Raw genomic sequence first — 21,991 nt, 5'->3', positions numbered from 1 at the left:
TTCTGAATCGTAAGAAATCCGTAAAGTCTTGACAAAACGCAGAGTTCCTAATTATTCAAAAAGAATTTGGCACACATCGTTACCACCGTGTTTTAAAGGGTTAAACAATACTGTTGTATCAGAAAAAACACACAGTTCGGTGAGTCGGACGGAAGAATGTTTTATATAATTTACTTGAATTGTCAAAAGCAAGGAATCCGTTCAGGAAAATGTTTAACAGCACAAAGCAATAAGTTCCCCCCCTCCTTACATTTAAGTTTAGATTATAACACAAATTCTCAATCCATACACATTACTAAACGCACTCATTAAAATCAAGTAACTTGTTAAGAAAATATTCTGATCAGTTCCCGTTCTACAACCGAATTTCAGTCTTAAATTAGAAAAAGAGTCCTATTGGCTATTTTTTCAGTAAGCAAATCCAGATAGAGGAACCCATCTCAGCTAAACAAGAATTTTCTCGACTTTTATACAACCCGAAAGTTCATTGCCGGGTCCCTCCAGCAATATCAACCCTCTTCAAGTCTGGCAGTGACCGTATCTTTTCCATCTGTTAAACACTGGGTGGTAAACCAACCAGTGCTTTCAATTTCATTGACACAACGTAGTTTCCATACGCTTCAATCTCTCGGTGTTTATTGAAACTTAATTATGTTCTTTGTGTTGGTGGCACGGTGCCTCGAACTGCACGTTATTACAGCGAGATGAATAGGTCCACGCCTGTCGTCCAGGAAGAAATCTGCGACTGAAGTGCAGCTGAGTCGATAATAGTTGACATCGACCTGATCGACCTCTCTCCCTCCCCGCAAACCTACACGGTTAAAAACAACGACCATGAAATTACATAGTCTGGCGTTGATTAATGACTGCAGAAGTGTTAAAGATTTCGGTTTACTTTTCGGACAGGCCTCGGTTTCAGTTGCTCAGCTTTACACGTGAATGCATACTTTAAATTACACGGAAGTTGTGTTTATAAGAACACGTGGCAATGGAAGTGGACGGAACCGAGAGTGGGGGAGTTTATGGTAATCGTGTTAGCCTGGCTAACACGTAAAGAATCGGAGAATAAAAAGGATTTCAGGACTTCACGGCGGTGAGTTTGAAGATGGCTGGCTTTTAGGTTGATACGTAGTCTGGCAGATTTACCGACGTTTCAGAGGTACTTGCTGCCTCCATCATCAGGGCGATGATCGGCAAATAACAGGTTTTGTCGTTGGCTGGTGAGGTTTCAGGTTCTCATGGCGGAACTGCCTTGTGGGATATTGAACCGCGTGGTCTGGTGGAAGTTTTACCGTCGCCTCAGAGATGATGGCTCAGTCATCACGGCGACGACCGATTTCTATCAGACAGCACCTGAAATCTCAGTACAAAACTTCTCCGGAGTAGAAAGGTGGACAGCGAAATTGCTTAATCTGCAATAATGATGTTGGTGACTACTCTGTTACGGAAATTAGCGCCGCGTCGCAAGTACATGCTTGTCTGTCTGGGTGGTGACGGCGGGGGGAAGAGTTTTAAACGAATAATTGTGTTCCTCACTGTGCGGCACATCTGTTGGCTTGGGGTGGGGAATAGTAGGCATGCCGCCTGCCTGCCGCCGCTAACAGAACATGTCTTCTGGTCGCCAGCCAGACCCATTCTTCCCCACTCCATCACAACATTCCCCCCACCCAACTCATTTCAACACTGTTTAGTAGTGGCAGCACTGAATGTACATCCCAAAAACTCCCCGGCGCCGGGTCGTCAGAAAGGTTCAGTCGCGCTTGGTCTACGGCACATGACAGGTCGAGAGCGTAGCAGTTCTCCGCTCTCCGCATTCCTCCTACAGACTTTCTGCTCATCTAGCGCGTGAGGTCGATGCAGTTTTATGCGATCGGAGAGACAGATGATAATAAAACAGTTTCACAGTCTATATATGATATTTAAATTATGACAAGTACCATGTGATTAAAAGATCACAATTTTTGTTCAATGTCGTTTTTGAACAAATTACCTAAATTTTACGTTAATTCATCTGAAGAAAAAGTATTTTTTGGACATCTGTGATTACACGATGTCTTAAACCAACATATAATAAACCCGCAGCACTTAGAAATACCGACGTTTTAAATTTAACTGCTAGGAATTACCGATTAGCGATTAAAAATATAAATATAAAAGAAGTGTGTGTGTTCTTGTGGTCTTGTGTAAAGTGTGTGCACCGACTATACGTCATTCGTTTTCTGTCCATGTCTGTTTTACATCCATTGAAGCATGTGATGGATTCCTCTGTTCAGCGTCAATCTACTGCAAATCGCTCGTCAGAAGTGCCCCACGCCAATATCAATTTGTTCCTGAATGCCACCTGGATAGAATCTGTTCTTCCAAAAAGGTAAGAATTTTTCATTATTTAAGTATAAGATTTATTTTAATATACATGGTTTAAAAAATGTTATCTTTTATAATGACGAGTCATAAGATTGATGGTAACTACACTTTTAAGAAATGTAATTTGTAAATTATTCGTAAGAAAATTAAATACGTAGCTGGGGCGTAGTTTAATAGTTTCTTCTCAGAGTCTGTATTTATTGTGAACTCCAAATTCGGTTACTGTGGCGCCGTGCAAAAGGGGGCACTTTTAAGTTTCGAAGAGTGTAACGTTTTCTAACTTACTTCATAACTTTAGCACGTGAAAGGTTTAGGCCTAATTATAATCTTTGGCTAATTATTATTAGCCAAAGATTCGTTTCGGACTGAAATTTCATCCGATTTATCAAGTGTAAGGTTGGTTACCTTTTCAGAAGAGTTACTTATGTCTAAAGAGTTAATAATGGAATTGTATTTCGATGGTTTAAATTAGTCGATTTGAAAAGCAGAATTTGGCGAATCAAAACTATTTTACTCAAATACTCGTTCTAGAAAGCAAATAATCGATCCATCGCCCAGAATCTCAGGTGTTTCAGCGTAGTCTGCATGGAAAATAGACGGGCGACAATAAATGATTTTGAAATATTTAAAAAGTCTATTCAAATCGCATGAAATTTTATTTTAATCGGTTTAGATTTCGTCGGTCTTTAAACTACAGATATTTCTTTAAAACAAGGTTTTGTATTAGAAGAGTTTGATGTTAATCTGCTTTATAATAATCCTGTGTGTCTTGGGCTTCAAACGTTTTGCTTTACTACGTCTATTTTATCAGAGTAGGTACGCACCGCACTATAATGTCAGAATTATCGAATTGTGTGCAGTCGGTAATCATGTAAAGAATGGAGATTTTCGTGCCATTAATGACCCGTTTAACATGGCATTACACACAAGAAGTCAATGCGTTGGTCACATGCTATTTAATTTTTTTTTCTTACGCCTTTCCACTGTTTCCAGCTTGAGACTATTAACGAGTGTCACGTGATTTTGCATGACTCGCTTTATAATTTCTTTTTTGTCATGTGGAATTTTATCTGGAAAATGATAAACGCGTTTTATGATGTAGGGCCTTACTTTTGTAAGCCAGTAAAATTTATTGATTCAGTTTCTTGATTACGTTCTCATATCATCCTCGAATATTCTTCTAATTTTCCACGTTAATGATTCTACCGGGTCTACAATTTGTGTCTTTCGGGGCGTGACTTGCGTTGCGTGGTCGGCCGGCGATCTGTTGACGTCGGCAGGACTGGTGCGTGTTCTTCCCGTGAGTCACAGGCGACGTAAATTGTTTCTTCTGTCCAGACGATGATTATCATCATATTTGAATGCTATACATTAGGCCTAATGGGTCATAATTCATGGTCATATATTTAACAAATGCTTGTTATGCACGCGTTGCGATACTTGAATTACGCATATTAATTTAAGGCAACTGGTTTGTTACAGAATGTTGAATTTAAATCACGGACCAATCGTATTTTTATTTGTCAGCGTCGACATAAGCTTTTAACTGAATTACGGTTTGCACATTTGTAGAGTCAGCTTTATCTTAATTTGCTCCGTAAAAGTGTATGCAGTGTTATAATAAAAATCTCTTGTCGTAATTATGCGCCTCATATATATACTTATCAAGTTCTTGAGTGCTAGTACCATGTCACATAACATGTAGCCCAGATAACCTGCCTGATAGGCACCTCTTAGTACAGTTGTGTTGTGTGTCGCGGTCTCATTCCGGTCTGTTGGAAAGGCGGTGATTGTCCGTTGTCGGCATAGTGACTGAAGAATTTAAATTTGACACAGAATTATTTAATTAATTGCAGCATTGAATTCTTTCACATTTAAAGAAGGTAACACAGGATTTCTTAGAAAGTTGTCAGCGTTTAACGCCAGGTTTCCAGGTTTCTGTTGACCAAATTTCGCTTGTAAATTTGTTAAACATAAGCTACTTATTGGAAATATTGAAATTAAGATAATTTTTTTGTACTAGAAGGGTTTCTAATATTTTTTTATGGCGGTTTGTTATTAAATTATTTCATACAAAAATTGCCTTGTCGGAATTAATCAAAATGTTTATTAAATTAATCATGTTGCTCTGAATTATTTCATATATATATTTGAGTTTTGTTTATAGACCAAGAACTGAGATTATTCGTTATCAGTTGGTTGCTATTGTTATTAATATTTGAAAACAGCTTTTTTTAAATTAACTAATGTGAAAAGTCAGGTGGGCGTATGAAACCGACCTTTCGAGGACGGCTCTCGAAACGTCGGTTTTATACGCCCACCTGACGCGGTTAATCGCCCATGAAGACTTCATTGAATTCAGTCGTCGCGAAAGCTACAGATCACATGACTTGAGATCACGCTTATTTGCCCACTTAAATGAAACGTTTCCAACTGATTTCGTTCTATTTTCTATTTCAAAGAAAACAGACTGCAATACAATACGCTTGTTTGTGTTTCCCTCTCGTTCGACACGGCTGTTTGTACTTCAGAAGCAAATAAAAAGGATGATAATGTTGGTGGTGGAATGTACTAGAGTGTGGGTTTGTTTTGTGGTTGAATTACTTGAATGTTTTATGCTGTATGAACACATCGGTAAACTGCGAATATTAGCAGTTTCCGTTCCTGCCAATAGTCTATTTAATCACTTCTTTTCGTAACGTGATAAAGTATAACCTCCACAAAAAGGAAGCATCTGATAGTGCGCTGTAGTGAATTTATACCGTCACTGAGCTTAATAGTTCCTCTAATGTTGTTATTTTATAGTTCTTTAAACGGTGAAGATAATTATCTTCTTGATTGTAGAGCTGTGTAGTCTGGTAGGAGTTTACGGACGTATCAGAGGTCGATGAGAGTATCTAATGATGGAGGCAACAAGGACCTCTGAAACGATGGTAAACTTCTATCAGACTACATGACGCTACAACCCAGAAGGGTATTCTTATTGTTGGCAGCCGTGACGACCTCAAATCCTACTTCGTAAAATAGTAGTAGCATTTATTATTATTATTACTTTAATCATCGTATTATTAATCATTAGGGATCATATTTTGCTCTGTAGAAGCTAGTTCTCGTCATTTTTGTATGAGCGGTCTTTGTTTTTGGGGCTCGGCTGGGAGGTCCGGGTCTTGAGATTTTCGTGTTTTTTTCCCCTTCTGTGAGTGTGGTAATTACCTCGTACAAAATTCTATCAAACATTCTTCTGGCGAGATTAACTCCATATGTGAATAACATTATCGGGGATCATCAGTGTGGGTTCAGACGTAACAGATCAACGATTGATCAGATCTTTTGCATTCGTCAGATACTAGAGAAAAAATGGGAGTACATAAATTATTTATAGATCTAAAAAAAACCTATGCCTCTGTGAAGAGAGAAGTGTTACACAATATTCTCATTGAATTTGGTATATCAAAGAAGTTAGTGAGTCTAATAAAAATGTGCTTAAATGAAACCTGTAGCAAAATTCGTATAGGTAAATATTTATCTGAGTCATTTTCCATCAAGAACGGTCTGAAAGAAGGAGATGCGTTGAGAACAACAATAGTAAATAAAAATTATATTTATGAGGAAAATATTTTGTCTTCTTGTCTGATTTCTTAGAACTTGGAGATTAAAATATACAAAACAATAATTCTGCCTGTTGTTTTGTATGGGTGCGAAACATGGTCTCTCACTCAGAGGGAGGAACACAGATTGCAGGTGTTTGAGAACAGGGTGTTGAGGAGGATATTTGGGCCTAGGAGAGAAGATGATGGGGTCTGGAGAAAGCTTCATAATGATGAATTAAAAAATTGTACTCCTCCCCCAATATTGTCAGGGTGATTAAGTCGTGAAGAATGAGATTGGCGGGGCATGTAGCGCGCATGGATGGCACAAGAGGTGTGCACCGGGTGTTGGTTGGGAAGCCTGAGGGGAAGAGACCGCTGGGGAGACCTAGACGTAGATGGGAGGATAATCTCAGGCGGGATCTATGGGAGATAGGAGTCGAAGGAGACTGGATTTTGTGGGCCCAGGACGGTCCGGTGGAGGGCTTTGGTTAATTCGGTGATGAACCTTCGGGTTCTGTAAGCCATCTAGTTAGTTAATTTATTTCTCTTTCGTTCCTGCAGGTGAATTTTAAATATATTTAGAGTAAACTATGACTGCATCTTTCCTCACCCCTCTTAATACGTCATTCAAATTTACCCTACTACATCGCATATGACGCTAAATAACTCCAGTAGTTAATTAATGGCTGTAAAATAAGACTGAACAAATAATGTAATACAGGACAAGTCTACAAGTTCTGCCCTAAATACAACTGGCATAAATAATCCCAGCAGTTGTTACAATGTCGAGTAAACGAATACAGTTCAGGACAAGTGGACGTGTTCTGGGTGCGCCCTCTTGTAATTAATACGCGGCAGATTCAACTGACAGATTTAAGAAATAATGTCAGAGATTTCTGCACAGTTTCGGCCTACATCGAAACTATACGTCACAGCAGTTCTTGGTCCTCCCATCCTAATATCATTTTACTGAGCTCAATATGGAACCGCTGCCATGTAAAATAAAGTGATAATATTAATCATAAGCAAAATGTTTTAGTGGTGTCTACATTCTGACGACAGTCGAGTGCCACTGAATGTAGAGTATGGGTAGGCACGATTCCAAACTTCTGTCCACTTCTTGCATCAAAGCTGCACAGTATGTGGTGAGGAAAAGTGGGAGGGGGGTTGGCTTGGCCCGTACAGTAAACAGAAAGTACTTTCAGACATGCATCGGTAACGAGAGGTGGGTGAGACAGTTTGTGTGGGCCGTCCTGTTTGTGAATGGGCGCCACAGAGTATTACGGGTACGGTGAGGAACTAAACCGACCATAAAGGGTTTAAGTCCATTTGCACTAAAGTTTTCCACCTGCCCAAATGTAAAAAAGTACCACATTTGTGAAATATAAAGTTTTCACGGCGGTGAGAATGATGATCTGCTTCTGGCTTTGGGCGCCGTTCACACTTATCGGTAGAAGAAACGCTCTGTCTCCATCTTCGGGGCTGAAAATTTTTGAAACGGTTTTTTTTTTGTGTTCCCTTCATGTGAATGTACTTTATAACAGACAACAATTATTTTCCCGTATTCTTACCAGATTATCATTTACAGTCGTCTTTTGCAAAATAAAATAAAATGCGAAGTTGATTAAATGTCGTTAAATAGGTCTATAAATATCAGTTCTGGCCTTTAAGCTTTGCACCAGTGGCGGATTTTAATGTTTAAGAACTTAATGTCTCGCGCTGTTTTCAGAAGCTGACATATATCGCTTTTCCACTGCGGTTTATGTACTATGTATCCGTGTGTTTGTACTCTGTACATAATATATCTTGATGCGTCACCCATGCGTACTCTCGGGATGCATAATAAAATACTTGTCGCCATTTACCAACTAGTCTCTCTTTGTTGTGTGTATTTATTTCTTGTTGTATGTCATTATTAATGTCATGCATTTGTGGTGGGAAATCACACGGTCATCCTAAACGAGTTATTGCACTTTGGTTAACCCGTTGAATTTAGTGACAGGTCCCACAAGAGAAATTCTCAGTTTGGTTTTGGCTGTTCGACTCCTAACGAGGTATAGGTAAATGTGTTTCTCTTGCTGTTTGAATATTGCGTGGTATAGACGTAAGGAAACCGTGTTCCGGCTAGAATACAAAATTTTGAATCTTGTATATTTATGTTTACTTAATTCCATGGAGCATAGCCCTAAGGCAGTCCAGAATTTGACACTTTATAAAATCCGGAAGTTCGTTACCGTAATCATAAAAGCCTGTCAGTGACCACTATTCCCAGAACCGATAACCCACCTCAAATCCTGTATATATAAAATTTATTTTAATAATATGATAAAGTTGCGTCATATTGTGATAAATATATATTTGTTTAAATCTTGTCAGTCTAATCACAATAAAATTCCTATTAAATATTAAAATATTACTATAATTAACATTTAAATATTTAAAATATATTAAAATGATGTTCTCTATCGAAATGTTCGATTTACATTAGAACATCACTTTTTACACGACATGTTTCAGTTCCAAATGAACCATATTCAGGTGTATAAATTATATAAACTTAAGTATAATTTCTTAAAAATTCTGACTAAAAGTTGCATTTAAGAAATTATATTTAAGTTTATATAATTTATACACCTGAAGATGGTTCATTTGGAACTGAAACATGTCGTGTAAAAAGTGATGTTCTAATGTAAATCGAACATTTCGATAGAGAACATCATTTTAATATATTTTAAATATTTAAATGTTAATTATAGTAATATTTTAATATTTAATAGGAATTTTATTGTGATTAGACTGACAAGATTTAAACAAATATTTATTTTAATATTACCTTTCGGTCTGCGTCCGAGTATCTCAATTTATCTGTTTCCTTTAAGTTCTCCGATTATAATTTTGTGTGTTTTGTGTATTTGTAGTCTCTCTGGGAGCTGCTTGCCTGTCCTATCTGATCCAACGTAATTTGATAATATTTTATGAATGGTAAGGATTGTGATATTGTGCTCTTTATCCCAATCTCTTGTTAATTACTCCATCTTTAATCCAAATATTGTCCACAGCTTCGTGTTCTGAAACCCTCAAAGTATGATCTTACGTTACGAGGGACGAAGTTTCACGCCCATTCCAAGGGGAAAAAATCTTGAAGATTTTAGATGGAAAAGGGAATGTATTCTCAACTGGAATGTAGTAAGCATTTTGAGAATTGAATCTTGGCCTTTTTTCCCCATGGATATGAAATTGTGTTCAGTGAACGAAAAGAACGTACTCTTTCCCGTTTATTCTCTTCACTGAAAAACTGTATTTTAAGAACCAATTTATTTGGTTTTGATCTTTGACAGTTGACCCGAAAATTGTAGAATTTGTACATTAAGTAGCGGGCCTGTCTCTGCGACTGGAATTAGTTTATGGGGATTGCCTGTACTACTTAATTAATAGAAGTTAATAGTAATCTGTATTCTAGTTGCAGCTCATAGAGACAGGTTTAAAACTTCTGGGTGACTTCTGAAATAAAGCCTTTCAACAGGTAACAATTGCATAGGTTTCTAAGTAAGATAATCGACCGCTTAATCATGCAGTTTGTTAAATGAAACTAATTACGGGTCAAAGCAATCCTTTGTCTTATATTTTGTCAAGTTCTTAATTTCTTAAACGATGCGTTTTTAATCCGTAGAGTCAAATAATAGACTTACGATAATTATTTGAATGATAAATTTGAGAGGATGTCCAAGAATGTGGTCATAGCCTATTATTATTTAGTGTTCTGTCCGACGACAGGTCCATATGAACAGGATCCTTCCATCCTTTTCTCGGACTGGGACCTGTTCATATACGTTCTTGGCAGATGATCCAGAAGTGGTTTACCATTGCCTTCTTCTGTGTGTGAATGGAGTAATTGTTGGGATGCCATGGAGAAACCGGGGAAGCCCCCGGAGGAAAACTCCGTGTTGCCTAGACCACGGCCTTGCCCAACACAAGTTATAAATTCGGGCACCGCCGGGAATCGAACCCGAGACCCCAGGATTACAAGGCCATAGCCTAATAGACCTATAAATCGATATGCAGATTTTTGCTAAGAAACCCTGTCAGGCAGGACAACAGGTCACTGGGCCGATATCTGAACCCGCGACATCGAAAACGCTAAGCAGGGGAGCCAACCAGTACGTCCTTGTTTTTTTAAATCTTTCTTTCAGAAGACATTGCATTCGCTTGGAAAACTGTGGAAATCTGGCAGCGAACACTTAAACTTAAATTTACCCTGCGTGAGTCAGACAAGCTGATTTGTTTAACATACAAAGAGTAGGCCTAATGCACCGATAGGATGTGTTATATTAGTGTTGATTGATGTTCATTGATGACGTGCGTTGGATATATGCAGAATAGCTGTAAATTAATTCAGTCAGCTATAAACTTCCTGCTTGGCATTTAGTATGATTTATAAGGTACAACAGTTAGAATGTGTTTCTCTTTCGTGGCGGGGTCCTGCCAGGTATGGGAGAAATGCAAAGAATGGTGATTCTAACATGATTTTTCTCTCTTTTTTTTACAGCGTCTAAGTTCTTGTAGAGGCTGGTGTTTCTTGAATGCACAAATGTGTTGATTTTCCTTTATAACAATCCCACTGCAGTAGGGAGTTGGAAAGATGTATGAATCGATGTTAGTGGTTACACCTGTTCTATCTGAACCATAACTCATCATGGCTCGCTGCCCAAGGTATTTCGTACGTCGTCTTTCTTTTGTGCTGGATCCAATAATGAGTAAGGAAGACAGACATAAATACTAACATTCTTCTTATCACACGGTTTGTGTTTGAGAACACTAATTATAATAGTCGCTGGAATGCTTTAAATGTATTGTTTAAGGGTTCAGGACCAGTTCCTTTCACACATTCACATTTATGGCGGCTTTATCTTACGCGGTGGCTAGTAGCCAACTTATCTGTTGTGTTTTCTGCCGAGATTAGTTGTCACTTGTTTTCGCGATTTTTTTTGTAAATGAAATTAGCAAACTGTTATTAAAGGTACTGCCAGTTTTTTCATTCAGTTTCTATCTGTTTTCATTAATAATTGACATTATGGGAGATGCTGGGAATAAACATTGTAGCCCTTGATGGGATAGCATGTAGGACAGTTAAAAAGGTTTGCTCCATATTGTATTTTGCAAACAATAAATTATGGAAAACAGCTGAAATTTGACATTACCATTTTGACTACGTAGAAAATAGTGTTTGCATGCAAGGTATTTAAAGTATCTGGACACCAAATTTAGCAGTTTTGTATAATTCTTTGCTGAGAAGCAATTGTGGGGCAAAACTGTCTGAGGGACCATAGTATTTTTTGAGAAAAATAACATTTGGGAAATGCATTCTGTGAAGTGAAGCTTATATCCCGAAATATAGATATGCCCGCGCATCGAAATTATTTCCCTTGTATCGTATTTACCCGAAGTCTGTTTAGGAGTTTCTGAGATGAAGCGTGTGACAGACGGACAAACATTTCTTTACCCGAATCACGTCGTGTCGCGTCGCCACGACAGACACGCGCTGTCTGACTACACTCCCCCAACGCAGTTCCCCGGCTAATCGAACTGGTGTTCTGACGGACGCCCCTATGATATTATCACATCTGTTTTTAGCATGGGGTGAGTGACTGGCGCACGGCACGTGTAAAGAAAGGGGAGGAAGTAGGACGGAAGGAAGGAAGGGGCGAGATCATGAGGGTTGCTGGGCAGGTGTTTGAGATGAGAACATCCCGTGTCTGATCTGGAGGGCCGACCTGGTAGCACCCGGAAGAGGAGTGTAGCGTGAATTGCAGACCGTTTGCGGTATTGGCTTATCCAGGTGTGGACACACAACACAATTGGCTTATTGTAGAAAAACTTCACTCAGTACACAAGTACACAGAGATGGTTAATTTTTCTTCGGTCTGTACGCCAATCGGTTTCTGAACGGGTCTCTCTCTTTTCTAACAATTCAGCCCTGAAGATGGAGACTGTGTATTTCTCCGAAACGTTGGGGACTGTATGGTGTCGATACCCAGAAGAACAGTATCGTCTTATGGATAAATGTTTACAGTGTTTCGTCTCACAAACAATGTTATCACGAACGAAAGATTTTTGAAGCCATGAAGTATGACTAAATAATTATAGTATATTTTACTTCATAGCTGCTCAACTAAGTGGAGCGAAGTCTATCGTGAGAAACTAATAATTTCTCTGTAGTGAAGAAATTCTCCATCTTTTATCTAACCCGAAGGTGCTGTCCTCTGCCAGATGATTCCAAACCACAGTCTTATATCCTGTTTCTTGAGATAGTAAAGTTGCGTCATATTGTGATATAATAAATATATATTGTTTAAATCTTGTCCGTCTAATCACAATAAATTCTTATTAAATATTAAAATATTACAATAATTAACATTTAAAATATTTAAAATATTAATTGATGTTCTTTATCGAAATATTCGATTTACATTAGACATGTTTCAGTTCCTAAAAGAACTATCTTCAGGTGTAAATAATTATATAAAGATTCAAATCAATAATAACTTAGATACAATTTCTTAAATACAATTTCTATATATTATTTTAGCGTACATTTTTTATCAGATGTTTATCAGATATTGTAATATTTTAATATTTAATAAGAATTTATTGTGATTAGACGGACAAGATTTAAACAATATATATCCTGTTTCTTATTGATATATTTAAATTATGTCCCCCCCACGAATGAAAACGGCTCTGTCTGTAATAGTTTGGTTGTGGATTTTGGACCTTGCTATAGTAATGTCACTGTTAAGTGAATTTCCCTCTAACCTATAACGACATTATTGGTGCTTTATGATAATTTTCGGAAAATGAAGAGCAGTAGAATTTTATCGTTCACGCGATATTGGGTGGGCTCATCATTTGTGGATGTGGGGAAGAAAAGTCAAAAATTTCCAATATTCTCGGTGTGCATCGAATTCCTGTCATACTGGTCAAAGCTATTCACGTCGTTAATTAAGGTATCGACTGTTTTATCGATTGTTCTAACACCATCGATTTGGTCGAGAATGAAGTCTTTTTTTTTTCTCAGCAGTGTGTCTTTGTAGCATAGTTTGGAAGTTCTCAGGCGTTGCATTAAAATTATGTTATTTAAATAATTATCCTTTTCTTTTCTCACGTAGGTGACACTAAGTCTGACGCTACAGAACTATTCTGTTGACGTCAGTATGAGCATTATATGACTAAGAGTGTACAGTATTTAAGCCAAGTTGTTTCGTGGTTATAATTAAGGAAGTGTGTGACAACACAGAAGAAATCTGCAGTTTGTTCACACAGGAGAAGCAGCGAACAGATTAAATCTTATATCGAGTTAAGTCTAATAATTTGGCCTAGAAACGTAGATTGTCGTAAGTTGCATATGGGAAGAACTACATTAAATTTGGAAATCGAGAAGCCTGTGGCTAAAGACGGAGGCCCTATATTTTGGGGCATTGTATTGACATTCGCCCAAGGAAAACGAGGAATATATAAAAATAAATTAGTCTTGATTTCAGTCAGTTTCCTAGCGAATGCAGATTGACTACAAGTGTCTTCACAGTGGTTAGTTACATTTATTGTTTTGCAGTTGGCATTGTCGTTATTACTAATGTCACCGTCGTAGTAATAGTAATAATAATGGTAGCTTCAGAGAATGGAAGATCATGTTGACGTGAAATATAAGAAAATAATAAGATGGCTCTCTTCTGGGTGATCATCGCCCTGATGATGGAACCAGCAAGTACCTACCTCTGAAACGCCTGGAAACTTCTACCAGACTGCGCGAGATACAACTCAGAAGATAGCCATCTTAATACTCGCCGCCGTGAGAACCTCAAATGCCATTCAGGGAAATCGATTATAAAGATGTGATCTGGGTTAAACTGACTCAGTATTGGGTCCATTGGCCGCGCTTCTTTTACGGAAAAGATGGATGTTACTAATTACTTGCTTACTGAATTTTAGTGTTTGTTAATCTGTTAGTAGGGACCGTATTTTACACAATGGAAATCTGAATGATGCAAGTTTTACTTTAACTCGAAAGGTTATTCATGGGCACAAAGTGAACTTCGTATTATTTCATTAACACGAAAATCTGCTAGCATTATACAATACATTGAAAGGGGGGGGGGGGCTTAATTGAATCCATCCTTCTATGATGTAAGTTCATTTGTACATGAAGGTCAGAAATGTAATTACATGACACCGTGCCGAAATAAACGTACTGTTTAATTTTTATTTTGTACCTGCGCATTACATTTTGGTAACACCAAAACTGATCATCGTTTTACGTTTAATTAGTTCTCAGAATGTATCATTAACGCTAGCAAGTGAGCATGTTTCAAATGTAAATATAATTACCATATAAATTAAGGAAATTGATTGGTTGGTATAAAACATGCGTTTCTGAATACATCTCTGCAGGAAAATAATGAATAATTTGATTCCTGGAAATTAAAATAATTTTTAACTATTTCCGATGAACATTATAAAGCGAAATAATGCTACGGCAGATATAAGGTGCCTTATTATGATGTAATTTCTGTGTTACTGCTCCACTCAAATAGAAATAATTGGATTGCTTGAATGGTTTACCTTGTACAATTTAGTTCCCCGAATCAAATCATAGTTAGCAAATTAAAATTTATGTAATTGCTTAGATGCAAAATATTGGTCATATTTATATTATGAAAAACTAATTATAGCCTGTACGTATACATTTGACCCATTCCATGCTGGTTTTTATTAAAGAGGATTATTTTAGTGTATTTCTGTGGTAATTTATAATTTATATTGCTGAAAAGTCACGAACAGTGTTAAGCTGTATATGTCACCAGTGTCAAGAACATATTTGGGAAGGTCTCTTAATTGGTAGTCAGTGCTCACAGATTCGGTCACTTCCCAGGCGCTGAAACCTTTAATGAAGTGACGACCATTCATGTAGGATTATGTCGGGGAAGTATGTTTCCATGAAGTGAGAGGACACACACACACGGTCACAAAAAGAGAGCCCCTCTCTCTGTTCACGATACTTCGGTAGGGTCCAACCAGGTGAAGTCTATTGTTTCTAGCACCTGGTACTGTAACCATGGCAACAGTCTGTCCATATGTTAATTCTTGTTGAGGTAAATATGTCATCCAGTTTATTGTAAGCCCGGTCGGTTTGCTTCTTGATGATTCAGCTGTCGGCCCGTGGCCCGTGTACTGTTGGGCTGCCCTGACAATGGATTATACCAGATGCAGTACCGATGTCGCCGTCACATTACAGACCATCCAGATGTGCCCACTAGGGTGGGTGGGGGGGGGGGAGACAGGGTTGATTAAATAATTTGTAACTGGGGTTCAGACTACGCACGATTGGCCTACACTGGCAAAAAAATGTGGAAGGGGAGAAGGGACTGGGCAAACTGACTTGGCTGACAGAATCGTTCAGTATCGTCGGTGTTTTAACTTTTCAGCGTCTTTTCTTTAACAGAGGTACTTCATTTCGCATTTCTTACAATTACCGAATGCCCTGGGAATTAGGTTAATTTGTCCTGGAGGGGTAAAGGAATATAAATCCAAAAATTAAAACACAAGTATGTGTGCTACTTTACAACCTGTGTTTCATTTAACCAGCAATTTACCAAAACTGTCCCTTAGACATTAAAATTTCATTTACGAAATCAATAAACCTGATTTGTGAGACTTGTTTTTCGTTTTTGTTAAATTTTTGAATGCAGTGAATGTGGGAATCTGTTGAACAGATATCAGTAACTTATGATTTCCTGCTAATCTCAAGTTAGCGAGTTCCGCATAAGCCCGCTGCATACAACGCCATATTTAATTACAAACAATTGTATTGAATAAATGTACAAAGTAACAAATCACAGCCAAGAGCATTACAGTTGAAGAGTTTTGGTGGAATGGTCTTGTGATTTGTTGTGATACTTGCCATTCAGAATTTGTTAGTTTTTGTTATCACCATCGGCTTATTGTGAACTAGTTTTACATTTATCACGTGCTGTGACATGTAGAGTAATTGGGTTTTTGAGAGAGGAGTTAAATATGCCGCAAATAAAAATAAAAGTCGATTTTTGTATTGTTATTCACTCGTGAAATTGATTTCGTTTATTTCAATAACACATCCTTCACATTCTGCAATGTACATGGAGATCAAACGGGCAGCGATCAGCAAATCAGTTTCTGCGACAGAATTACATTTGAACAGGAAAGATGAAACAAGGAATCCTCGCAGAAAAGGACTGACAAATCGGTAAGAAGAAACACCCGCAAAATTATTTATTGTCTTGTTTATTTTATTTTTCGGGATTTGTCAATTTTTGGGTTCTCGAAGGCATTTCTGGTAGACTTAAGATACGAAGAGATCGACGGTATTTCTGTTTGTTAATTCGTAGTCCTGTGTAAAATCTGTCAAAATAACCCACCAAGCCACAACACATCAGAGAAGAACACGTAGCCTTACTGAAATGAACTTTTATATTTTAAAAGTGTATGTATTTGCGAGTTTGTTCGTAACGTTGTGGTACCGTATTGTTACCTCTTATCAGAAAAGACGTTTTGTTAATGTTGTAGTGCTCAGCAGCACGTGAAGTTGCTTGCAGTTCAGTTTATTTAATGAAGACTGTCAATAACTAGAGCACGTCTCAGTTCCGAGTGCCTCCAACGGCAGAACTCCACTTCGCGAGACTTCGATGCTGCAGCTCTTAGCGGTCTCTGGCTGTGTTTCGCTCTCTTTTTGGAAAATGTGAATCACCCGTTACGTATATGATAAATTGAAGGAGGATGACTTTGCAGATGTTGAATAAACTCCTTTTCTAACTCAGTGGCACATTTGTTGTGACCCCTGCTATCTCCGATGTTATCCAACATCGATTTTAATTAGACTTTAATATGTTGGCAGTCATACCACACATGTTTATATTTCCGTAAATCATCTGCCATGTTAACTCCCGATTTTTCTACATGCATCTCAAGAAAGGGTGTCCTGGAATTTCCCCAAAAGTTTCAGTATAGTCAGTAGGATGGGTGATATGTATGGGATACCATTTGTACGTTGTAAAAGTAAGAATTTTTTGTGAAATTTCTGATTATAAAAGAAATAAGTTTGAAATGTTATATAAAGTTTAGATTTTAGTTAAATTATTTATTGCAGATACAAAACATTTCTTCCATTGACAAATACGGCACGTAATATGGAATACCACTGTAAACAGAGGAACAAGGATTAAGGAAATTATAGATAATAAAGATTATTAAAAAACGACATCGAAAATAAATATGTAGGTAAATGAAGGAAAATAATCCCACTCAAACAGTCAAAGGGTTATAGCACCATGTACTCTGGTAGATATTGACCCAGATGATGGAGACAGTAGATTCTTCTGAAACATCTGTCTGTACATCTACCATAGTAGATGGTGCTACAACCCAGAATACAGCCATCTTCGTACTTGTCGCCGTGAGAAACTGTATATAACCATTCAAAGGACGATGTAAGCTCGTGTGCAAAAATAATGTGTTAACACAACCTATGGCATCTGCCGCTATTCCATTCGCACATATACAGGAAAATTGCTGCATTACATCACCAGGTTAATCCACAGACTGTCATAGTGTGGCTTACAATTTTTCCATTACGAAAAAACATTCAACATGCGTGAAAGTGCCTTGCAGATAAGCCTGGGGCAGCAGCTGTACTTTGTCATACATTTGTAACTATTAATTGGACAGTTTTATTTATTATCGTTCCGAGGCGTCAGTGATTTCGATAACCTCTAAGGGTGGCCTTAGTGTCTCCCCCTGGAGCATGTGCTCTCCGCGATGGATGACCTTGACTCATACCCCTGGTGGCGTCTGTACACACGCTTATAACATCAAATAAACTGATAATAGCACCGAGTATTTGTACATCTGTCAAATGTTTGGCTTGCCAGACTCGTTTAGTTAGCATACAGTTGCGTGCTGCTTCGTCTGAGATGCGGTTAGTCATCCAGTTTATAAGGTACCTCAGAAGTAAAGATAACGTTAGTCATGTGCCATGAAGACGTATAGGGGTGTAAAATGGAACAGCTCCACGTATTATTTACGCATGAGTGATCGTCTTCATGGTTCGACCACTTTATCCTGAAAGAGCCCACAGACGATTACCCATTGGTTGGGATGTTTGGTGGGTCCTACAACCGCACTGGCCATGGTGACGAAAAACAGTCCTGCCTCTACCAGGAATCGAATTCCGGTCGCCCAGTCCTTGTGAATAGATTGGATTAAACTGGCTCCGTATAGGGTCCAGTGGCCGCGCGATGGTGAGTGTTCGGGATTCGTAGAAGGTGGAAAATTTCTTAATCAGCGGAATGACTGTCGACCGCTTAAGAACGTTCCGTAACACAGAGTTTGAAAACTTCAGATCTAATTTTACAGAATACGTCTTGTCGTAACGTTCAAATTTTAATCTGCTCAACTGAAGAGAATGCGATGCCCTGCTCAGGTAGACCGAACGTCGCGATCCACTGACAGTTCTCATACCTTGTATTGGGGACGTCTAGGGTTGAAATCTGAGTTGAGTCTGCTTATCCTTACTGAGGTTTTTCGTGGTTTTTCCTAATACTTTTATACTAATGTCGGGATGGTACCTTAAATACCGCCATGACTACTTCATTACACGTCATTTCCAGTTCATTATTCACTGATCATCCTATCATTCGGTGGCATATAATCGGAGCTGTTGACAGCGTCGTTAAGTAAACCATAAACAAACAAACAAACACACATATATACATACATACGATAAGGTACTTTGCGTGAAACAAACTTTCTGGCAAAAGTTATTCATACATGTTGACATTTCAGTAATAAATCCACTCACGTTGAAAATATTTCTAGGTTCACTGAGATGGTTGCTCTTTCAGATTTTGTACAAGTCACTGTCTGTAATCTGACATTCATTACCTTTTGTTTAGAGACACGGACATTTCACATTAGCAATTTATCCAAGCCGTGTTTTCTTCAAACGTAACGTCGTAAGGATGTTCGTTAGCCATGTGCAAACTTACATGCAATCAGGGAACACAGTTTTGTGGAAAAAGCACGCAAACAAACGTTCATCTGCGTTTTGTGTTAAAAAAAGTATCCGCTCCGGAATGATTAATTAGAAGTTACAGAATGTTTGAAAAATCGCTCATCATCGGAAAGTACTGGCAAGATCTGTTCAGTGCCATGTTTGCCGGTCACATTGTCAGTGTGGTCTTGGCCGCTTTGTTGCTGGGATCATGGGTTCGAATCCTGCTTTGGACATGTATGTTTGTCTTCGGTTTACGTTGTATTGTCATATTGTCCAGTAAATACAGCATTTCGACGTAAATTTAATATCGAAACTGTAATACGACAATCAACAGAAAAGAAGTAAAATATTTCAACTGCGATTTAAATTTTAATGCATAATACCGCTAACAGTATGCAGTTAAGACAACAGTAAGAAAGTAAAACATTTTAACATCATTGCCAAATAAAGATGGTTCGTTATACGGGCAGCTCCAAGTGAGTGAAGTGTAATCAAAAGCAAAACTTTGATCCGGGTTTAAAACTGAGCCTCCAGAACAAATATAATAAACAGGAAGATAGAAAAAAATTGGCCGCGGCATAATAATAGTTTCTTTGCCGCTGCTGCTCATGTTAATTAAATAAATCCCGATATCTGTTCGGTTTACAACGCTTTGTGCGAGCCTGTACCCTGGTATTTATAAATCACGACATTCAATGTGTTTGTTCAGATATTTATCACTCTCGTGGCGCCGTCATTTGTTGTTATATGTTTACACATTTCTGTATTTCTTTTTGTTTCCGATCGAAAAGCTCAGTGACGAGCGACTGGCTTAAAGGACGCCACAGTTGGCGCCAGGACACGGTCTTAGAACGTTTTGACCCTAGTCATGACCCCTAACCCCATCACAGCATGTGCTGAAAGCCAATGGAAACCAAATCGAACCGGTGTCATTAGGAAGTCTGGAAAGATGGAGCAGTTTTGTCCTTCTAACAGCCATTTTTCACCTACTTAGCTGAACTTTGGCTTGGCTAAATCAAATCAACACCAGCACGTAAGTATTGCCCTTATTTCCATCTTTCGTATACAGATCAAAGTGGCGTAGTCGGGACGAATATGTGCGTTCGACGTCCGTTAGAAATTAATAAAATAATTATTTCTTACCTTACACGGGCACAGCATACACCGTCAGCGGCGGAAACTGTCCAAGTTTCTCATGCGTTAATTACAATCCTTCAATGTGTGTACCCTGGGTCACACGACACACATCCACACGGTAATCAAACTCATCCCATCCAGCGCTGTGGAAAAACACGATTGAGAAGCACTCGTACATTCCTGTGAAAATGGGGAGGAGCTCCGTCCAGTTGTAGGATGTAATCGTCATAATTGGTATTCAGTTGGGGTAACAACCAGCTTTCCAACATGTCCAAAAATGAGTCGCCAGTCACAGTTGCACCATTCTTTTGTGTATACCCTGTATTATGCGGACGACTCCTTACATGAACTCGGCCGTCAAATTTTATGATAATGATGTAACGAATCTCAAGAGGGAAATGTGTAATATTTCTTAATTTTATTGGGTTTCCAACAGGTGTATGTGTGTAAAGAAGTATTTTTGTCTGCAGAATATGGGGAGGTCCAATGAGGTTTTCGGTGTAGATCTGTACCCAATTTGAGTACTCCTTCCCTGTCTTGATGACAAAATGACAGCTAGTCTTTATATTTAACCGTGAGATAAATGAGAATTAGCGTTAATATCAAGATGAAGAAAATAGTTTGATAAACGTAGCTAGTCACGCACTGGGGCAATGTTTGCGTTGCTTTTCAGCAATATCCCATACTTCATTTTGCGTCATTATCGTTAGATGAAATGTCTGCAGTGCAAATACAGGTAGTAATAACACACAATTTGTTATAAATAATACAATGCACCTGGCAATAACAACATGTGGTCGGAGCTTTACTAATTGCGTTTATTTATCCCGTCACAAGTGTTGAAATAAGAGTAATCAAGTTTTTGTATTAACAACTGTTTGTATGGTAAAACAAAAGAAACAGATACAGTGATTCAAGGTTAATGCGTGTTACGGATACTGTTTTTTTATTCTGAGACATTGTAAATATAGGACTAAACTTAACGAACAGAATCCATCTTATAGTCGTTGACCTGATTAAGAAATTCCCCACCTTCTGTGTAATTATAAAATCCATTACCCTGTTCACAAGAAGCACCATGTAAACCGCGACGCAGTTGAATCCATCTTACACATCACATCGTATTTATTTTAAAATCCTTTCCATTATTATCTTCTCATCGGGTTGCCCCATTCCATTACGTTTTGTGTCATAAGCGGGGCTGCTGTTTTTATAAACGAAGAAATATTCCAGATATATGGTAGTAAAGTACCTTCAAATAGTGCATGGGACGCTTCCTTTCAGGCCGTTCCGAATTCATCGTCTGAATCTCCAGTACGGAGTGAGATTCATCCGAACAGATCTCAGTCCACTTCTGTCCCCGAAGCTTTACGCCGTATTCCTCCGAGGCATGTGCGTAAAGTTTGTCGTTATTTCTCTTGTAAAATTTTCAACGCATCATTAATAATTATTCTTTCGTTTCTTGTATTCGTCCATAGCGTCTGTGCAGTTGGTGCAGTACCAGTACGTGAAGTAAAAACTGTGTAATTAAACATAATTGTCTTTTGTCCAATTTGTAATTCTTTTATGCATCACTGACGAAATATTCTTCATGATTTGATAAGGCGTCGTTAAATAAAATAAAACCAAAACTCACTTCACTTATCTTGTACCTTATTTGAAACACATCTGCAGGTTATTATTAGCAAGTCACATTTCACGTTTGATACAATGTCGTTAAATAAAATTAGAAACAAATTAAACTTTTGTTTACACTGCAGCTTCGTGTCTCACCCACCAGTTGTGCTTCACGATTTGAGAAACATGGATCTGGATAAGA

At 38.2% G+C, this 21,991-nt stretch overlaps 1 protein-coding gene across 5 annotated transcripts in view; it reads left to right on the top strand.

Moving 5' to 3' along the window:
* Nucleotides 1-21,991, top strand: part of net (atonal bHLH transcription factor 8-like protein net) — a 170,233-nt gene that overhangs the window by 107,960 nt on the left and 40,282 nt on the right. The window contains exons 1-2 of one of the 5 annotated variants that reach the window (XM_087358782.1): nt 1,741-2,368; nt 11,586-11,790. The exons of 2 other annotated variants lie outside the window; for them this stretch is intronic. The gene's annotated coding sequence lies outside the window, so the exon portion shown is untranslated. Of the gene's footprint in view, nt 1-1,740; nt 2,369-11,585; nt 11,791-19,879; nt 20,069-21,991 lie in introns of those variants that run through there. 2 more of the 5 variants (XM_022066567.2, XM_087358783.1) reach the window with 2 other exon arrangements.

Source organism: Zootermopsis nevadensis, unplaced genomic scaffold (genome assembly GCF_977971745.1).
Source record: "Zootermopsis nevadensis isolate Lab colony 2312 unplaced genomic scaffold, Znev_1.0 Znev_ptg000030l, whole genome shotgun sequence".
NCBI classification, from domain to species: domain Eukaryota; kingdom Metazoa; phylum Arthropoda; class Insecta; order Blattodea; family Termopsidae; genus Zootermopsis; species Zootermopsis nevadensis.
This window is presented reverse-complemented; position numbering and strand designations above follow the sequence as displayed.